Below are 7,971 nucleotides of genomic sequence, written 5' to 3' on the forward strand. Positions count from 1 at the left end.
TTTCAAGTCCTTCAAAGTTGTTCCAACGCAAAATGATTTTTTTCTATTCTTTATTTTCAAAGTTATATACAGTCTTTGGCTTCATTATTTCACACACACACACACACACACACACACACACACACACACACACACACACACACACACACACACTCACACACACATTCTCTGTCTGTCTGTCTGTCTGTCTGTCTGTCAGTCTGTCTCTGTCTGTCTGTCTGTCTGTCTGTCTGTCTGTCTGTTTCTCTCTCTCTCTCTCTCTCTCTCTCTATGTCTGTCTCTGTCTGTCTGTCTGTCTCTGTCTGTCTCTGTCTGTCTGTCTCTGTCTGTCTGTCTGTCTCTGTCTGTCTGTCTGTCTGTCTGTCTGTCTGTCTGTCTCTCTCTCTCTCTCTCTCTCTCTCTCTCTCTCTCTCTACCACCCACATGCAGTCTAATCAGTAATCTAGCTCAAATGCAGCGGCAGTCGTAATCATGTGAGCCTTTATCCTCCACGTGTATACCCGTTATTGTCCTCCAATCCCTTAACCTCATTCGTTCGAGGGATGTCTTCAAGAGATTAGTAAAGGCGTTTAAAGGTAGTCATTTATAGTAAGAAGAACTGTGTGTGTGTGTGTGTGTGTGTGTGTGTTTTGTTGTTTGAGGGGCGGCATTACAGTAAGAGCAGAGTGGGAAGTTTATTGGTTGTTATGTGTTGCTTCTAAAGTAGTGAAGTAAATGTGTTTTGGTGTTAAGGGCAACATTACCGTGATGATATAGGGGAATGTTAGTGTGATGGTAGTGGGGAGTAAGTGTGCTGTAGTGCAAAGGACGGCATTACGGAGAGGGTACAGTGGAACATTTGTGTACAACAGTCATTGTTGGTACTAAACGTCGGACGTGAGAAAGTTCATTGTGGTTTAAGTGGTGGGCATTGCTTAGTTTATCTTTGATGTTATAATTTGTATCTGAAAAAGAAAAGGGTTTTGATTTTCTCGTACTGAAGATATTCAGCAAGTGTCCTGTCAGTAACACACAGCTATCAGTGAGTGGAGTAATACCATCGGAATTGAATACTGAGTTAAGATGTAGTTTCCATGCCTTGTGTTCCTTTATGTGAATGGGTAGTGTTGCCCTTATGTAGAGAATTATAAATTGGTCTCTTATCACTTTGTGGCCGGATTTCTGCCATTCATGACATCAACAACTGGTCCTTGGGTGGGATAGAACCATGGATAACGTGCGGTCTAACCCACTGGATCTCCGAGGTTACTAACTGGATATCTAACGATGGGGGTGCAAATGCCAGTTCAGTCCCATGACAAAGTTCTGAACTGCAATCGACCTGAGCTTTTTATTTTTTTCAAGGAAGGTCCAGATTAAGTTAGGATTAGTTAGCATGTTAGGGTTTTGTATGGTTAGCGCTCTAAGGGACGGATTTACTCGCATAGTGGACCATGACCTTTTCCGCGATGAACAGAACTCTTTGGCAGTTAGTTATCAGGAATACGTCAATTAGTTGCACGGTGTAAATCAGTCCTATGCACAGCTTAGGCTCATTTTTATTTTTTCTGAGTTGTGGCACCTGCTCTGCGATGAAGCTGGAGACGACTTTGCGATACGGTTATGAATAAAGAACTCCGTATTTTATTCTGGCTTGCGACGAATGATTTTCTTTAGCTTATGGTAACTCATTGCATCGAGAGGGATATGTTTAAGAGACTTCATGATAAGTTCTTCTGGTCTAACCACTCCCCAGACGACTTTGAACTTTTTTCTAAGAATTATTTGGCGGTGGAGAGAGCAGTACAGCAAACACAGGAAAATGGACAGACGATATCAAGAATAAAATATAAAAGGCTTTCTCAGGCTGAAGTAACACCAAGTTTGTAAATATGGCCCCAGCTCCTTGGATAAGCCCGACAAGACATGGAGTTTTGTTAATGAATTAAGCCTTCCTATTGAGTTCTAGTTTACGATGGGCAGATTTCTTCTAAAAAAAAAGAAAAAAAATCACAGCAGCCAAAAGGTTAAGTTAAAGAAAGATTGTGAATATGTCTCGTACTCCTCGAACGCTCTTGAGGCGACTTTAGCCTCCTCTCTAAAACTGTCAGGTGCCTGGGACAGCGACACAGTATATAGAATAAAATCGTCAAAACGATAGGACGAAGTAAAAGACGTCCTCGGGCTGAAACCATGAAAGTTTATAAATGATGGTCTTTTTCTTTGTCGAATAAAAACACACCTAAGCCAAAAGGGTTTCATTTTAAAAAGATTATTGGTGTGCGTGCCTTTTTCCTCGACCGCTGGCGACGCGACTTAAACCTCTTTGGTAAGATTTGTGTGGTGGTGGGGACAGCGACCTTCACTCGCCGGAGTTCAGAGACCGTAAAAGCCCCATCAATTGCAACCAGACTCTGGGGCCATGACTCCCACTGTAAAGGGTCGGCGGAGGCATCTTATGGCTTGTGCTGGTTTACTATGGCCACCCTCTGTCCACCCGAGGCACAGTATACTAGCACAGTGGATTGCTTCGGTTTTAGACACAGCCCACCAGTGCTGTAGAAGAATGTACGAAGCCAGCATTTTGGCTCTGCCCGTAACCACACCCTACATCTCTGTTCACTCGACCATACACTGCCACAACTGAACACTTCCACGATTTGGTTTTAACATAGACCACTGGCGTAGTAGCAAAACGGACCACCCGAACATATTAATGGAAAGGCCATATTCTCTACAGCTAAGTAGGGGCCCGAACACTTGTTTCTTACAAGTATGTTTTTGCATATGGCAGTTTGACTCCTTGGAGACGGGAAGCCATTGCAGAACTGAAGAAAATTCGCTGAAATCAGCAATAATAAACTGCTAAAAAAAATTTTCATGTGAAAGATTTCTGGAAAGCATAATGATTCTAGAGCGGACCCACATTACAGTTCTGTCTAGTATACAGAGGACGGAAAGCCACTCCTAAAGTGAATGAAATCGTCTAGGGCTAGCAAGAATGCTAGGTAGTGTCCTGTGTTGATGATTGCTAGATAGATTGCAGGCCAGGTCGCGATTAGTCTGGATAGTTGAATTTTATTAAGTCCTCACTGAACTTCCACAAGACTAGCCGGTATATCAGAAAAACACTTTCGCAAACACCATCGCCCGTTTTGAGATAGCCCAAAACATGTATTCAGTCTGGATTTGAGTTTAGAACTGAAGAGTGACATGTGAACGCCCGTAGCACGAAGGACTGCTGGGACTGAGGACATGAGCGGACTGTCAAGCTCATATCCACAATCTGAAGCATAATAACAACAACAACAACATCAACAATAATAAGCATCATCATCATCATCATCATCATCATCATAATCATAATAATAATAGTAATAATAATAATAATAATATAAACAGTAACAGAGGATTTCTCACGTCCTTGGAAGGCTATAAGAGCCTTGAATAGAGAAACCTGTACTTAACAGAGGAAAAATAATCTTATCTAATACCACTATGCTGAGAATTGAACCCGGGACTTTCAGGTGAGAGCCAAGCAGCAATCCACTACACAACAACTACTTTTACCTCGTCGTGGTGTCGTGGATTGGTGCCTGGCTCTCACCTGAGAGTCCCGGGTTCGATTCCCGGGATAATGATGATATATTGGATAATTTTTCCTGTGTAAAGAACAGGTTTCTTCATTCATTCTGACTTGCCGTAAGTGTTTGGGATAGATTAAAAGCATCTACTTGCCAGAGTGCCAGGGAGTTGTCTCACCCTCTTCATGCGCAGTGGGGGCGGAGGGTTATTGGTTACAAGATTGTGACAATGTAAAATAACTTTTACCTGGTCGTGGTGTAGTGGATTGCTGCCTGGCTCTTACATGAGAGTCCCGGGGTCGATTCCCAGCATAGTGGTAATATACTGGATGAATAAGGGCCATTTTGATTCTAGACTCATCCTTCACCTATGTGTGACCTATACTGTAGAGCAGTGGTTTCCAACTTGTGGGGCTCGCCCCCCTAGGAGGGCACGAAGGGCTACCCAGGGGGGGGGGCGAAGGCTTGATAAAGAGGGTAATTATATTTGACAACTATGAATTATGATGGGATTCAGTAATTTCTAAATATGGAGAAAATATTTCAGATATGAATAAGAAATCTAGGTATCTGAATATATATACAATTTCAAAGATTAAGAATCTGTGATATATTGACTTGTGCCAACTATGCCAGTAAAATACAGTATTTGAGGAAGGGGGACGCAGGGAACGTGTCATTCAGTGGGGGGGGGGCGAGAATTAGAAAAGGTTGGAAACCACTGCTTTAGCAAGAAAAAAAAATGATGCGTCATGTCCCGAGAGGGTTATGGAAATAGTTTATAATCGACATTGCTTTAATCATTAACCTCTAGTTATTCCACTTCCCAGTTTATATATATATATATATATATATATATATATATATATATATATAGAGAGAGAGAGAGAGAGAGAGAGAGAGAGAGAGAGAGAGAGAGAGAGCACGTCAGAATAAATTAAGAGAAACAAGAGGCAGGTGGGGAAAATGAACGCAAGGACCTTATGTTAATATAGTACAGAAATTGTTAGTTCCATAACTCACTTTGTCACGAGAAGCTTCCCATAAGGTAATAATAATAAAAAAATTGTCTACACCTGCCGAGAGTAAAATATAAAAGACGTTCTGGGGGTGACAGGATTAAAATTTTCTGTACAGCACGTTTCTATGAACATAACAACAGCGTTCGAACCTGTTTCCCTTGAGCTTGGTTAAAACAGAAAACGATTTTATTTTTAAATGCTAGGAAAAAGGAACCAAAGACTAGGAGCCCGCAAATAGTTCCCTCCAAGAAAAACAAAACAATACAAAACGGGGCCAAATTCAAGATCCGTTCATATCGAGATGCCTGGACACACAGCGTTTGAAAAACTGAAGATCATAGGAAGTAGGAAATACAGACAGAGGAAGACAGTTCCAGAGATGACCCGTTGCATAAATGAAGGACTGGGAGTAACGGTTAACTCTTGCATTAGAGAGCTGGACAGAAAAGAGACGACAGTTTAATGCTAGCACCCGTTGTATAGGTGGAGGGATGCAAGCAGACAGTTCAGAGGAGCAATGACCATGGAAGTAGCGACAAAAAAGAGATAAAGAGGCGACAGTGTAGCGAAGAGAGAGAGGTTGAAGGGAGTCAGTAGGAGGAGCAGAGTTAATGAGACCAGATGCCTTTGACTCCACCCTATTAAGAAGGGTTGTATGTGGGGAGCCTCCTCACACATGAGTTGTACTCCATACAGGGGCGAATAAATCCAGTGTACAAAGTCAACAACTGTGCAGGGGTAAAAAAGGTACGGAGTCAGTTTAGCACACCTAATCTCTTGGAAGCAGATTTTACCATAGATGAAATATGATCTTTCCAGGATAAATCACGAGTGAATGAAACCCAAAGCATGTTCAATGATGATGCTGGATTGAGCTGAGTATTATTAAACTGTAGTGGGTACTCCTGTGGAAGATTTTGTCAGGTTGATACGTGTAAAAACTGTCTTTGATGCATTAAAAACAAAATTATTTTTACCCCAGTCAAATATACGAGCCAGGTCAGACATTAGGTGTGTCATAGCCTCATCCTTTGTTTGTTGAAGTAACTGCTGGGATGGACATTGCGGGAGCTGAATGGAAAGGTGAAGGGTGGAATCATCAGCATACGAGTGGATAGGATTAGATGTACAGCTTAGAAGATCATTGATGAATAAAAGGAAGAGAGTTGCTGGTAGGACAGAGCACTAATGAACACCACTGTTGACAGATCTAGGAGAAGGACGCCTACAACAACGGCTATAGAACGACCAGAAAGGAAGCTGTAGATGAAGGCACAGATAGAAGAATAGAGACCGTAAGAGGGCAGTTTGGAAATTAAAGATTTATGCCAGACTCGATCGAAAGATGTCAAGTGCAATGGCAAAGCTTTCGCCAAAGTCCCGAAAGGAGGATGATCAGGAGTTTGAAAGGTAGGTGAGAAGATCGCCAGTGGAGCGTCCCTGACGGAATCCATACTGACGATCAGAAAGAAGGTTGTGATAGGAAAGATGCTTTATTATTTTTCTGTTATGAATGGACTCGAAAACTTTTGAGACACAAGATGTTAAAGCAATTGGACGATAGTTAGAGGGTTGAGAATGGTCATCCTTCTTTGGGACTGGCTGAATGAGAGCAAACTTCCAGCAAGAAGGAAAGGTACAAGTTGAAAGACAAAGGAGAAAGAGTTCACCTAGGCGTGGTGTAAGCACAGAAGCATAGTTCTTAAGGACAACAGGAGGGACTCCATCAGGCCCATATGCCTTGCTAGTGTTGAGGCCAGTCATGGCAGAAAATACATCAGCTAAAGAAATTTTAATGTCAGCCATGAGGAAGTCTGAGGGGGGAAATGATGGAGGGACAGAACCAGAATCGTCTAAGGTGGAAATGGAGGAGAAAGTCTGAGCAAAGAGATCCGCTTTATTAGTAGAAGAAATAGCTACAGAGCCACCAGAGTAGAAAAGAAGAGGGAAGGATGACGAGGTAAAGTTGTTAGAAAGGTTTTTGGCAAGGTGCCAGAAGGAGCGGGAAGAAATCGAGTTGCAGAGTTGAGAGCATTTAGTATGGATGAATTTATTTTTAGCAGAGCGAAGAACTGACTTAGCACGATTTGGGACAGGAACATAAAAAAGATGTGATTTAAGGATGGGTTAGCTCCAGTACCTTTTATAAGCCCTCTCCTTGTTGCGGGCAGCATTAGAACAAGTGCGTTTAAAACAAGCTTTCTTGCATTAGACAAAGGATATGAGAAAGTACCTTTTGTTTCCATGCCCGAGAGAATAACCTCCGTAATGTGCAATGCACACTCAGATGGCTCCCGGCCATGGAAGCAATAATCATTCCACGGAAAATTAAAGAAGTACTGCCTGAGGGCCTCCCAATCTGCAGCCCCAACGTGCCACAGTCGAGATATTTTTGGAGGGTCCACAGGCAGTACAGGAGTGATAGGACAGATTAAGGTAATAAGGTTGTGATCGGAGGAGCCCAACGAAGAGAAGAGATTAACAGTGTAAGCAAAAGGATTAGTTGTAAGGAAGAGGTCAAGTAAGTTGGAGCTCTCTCCAAGGCAGTCAGGGATACGGGTAAGGTGTTTTACAAGCTGCTCTAGGTCATTAAGGATAGAAAAGATGTAGGCTTATTCACCAGGTGGATAAGGACGGGAGTACCAAAGGTGGTGGTGAACACTGAAATCTCCTCGAATGGAGATTTCAGAGAAAGGAGAAATGGATAGAATGTGTACCATGTTAGAAGTAAGATAATCAAAGAATTTTTGATAGTCAGTAGAATTAGGGGTAAGTAAACAGTGCAGATATATTTAGTCAGAGAATGACAGGAAAATCAAAGCCAGAGAGTAGAGAATTCAGAAGAATCAAGTTCAGGAAAACGAGAGCAAGATAAGTCGTTGTGTACATATACACAACAGCTACCTTTGCCTTTGAAATGAGTATAGAGAAAGTAGGAGGATACAGAAAAGTGTTTGCTGTCAGTTGCCTCAGTTGCCTCAGTTGTCTCAGTTAAAAAGAGAATGTGAGGTTTAGAAGAGAAGAGGTGATGTTCAACAGAGAGAAAGTTAGAGGAAAGGCCACGAATGTTGCAGAAATGAAGTGAGCCAGACAGCGGTTCCATTCAACTCATAGAGTCGGCACCGGGAGAGAGGCGGATGGTGGGGGCATTTGTGGTCTCCCCTCCTGGGGACTCCGAGGCAAGGTCTAAATTCACCATTTTTCTTTTTTTAATTTTGAAAAGGAAGTGGGAGCCATGTGATGATACAGTTGAAAGGGTGTGTGTCAAGCGGCGTAGTGGCTCATGGGAACGCTCGCCGGGGACCACACCAGAGTTCCAAGGGAAGGGCCGGTGGCAGATTGAGCCCATTTTCATTCCTCTCACAATTTATATTAATTTCTTATCA

This window comes from Coenobita brevimanus, chromosome 34 (assembly GCF_032717465.1).
Source record: "Coenobita brevimanus isolate Jiangsu-jjx chromosome 34, ASM3271746v2, whole genome shotgun sequence".
Classification (NCBI taxonomy): Eukaryota; Metazoa; Arthropoda; class Malacostraca; order Decapoda; family Coenobitidae; genus Coenobita; species Coenobita brevimanus.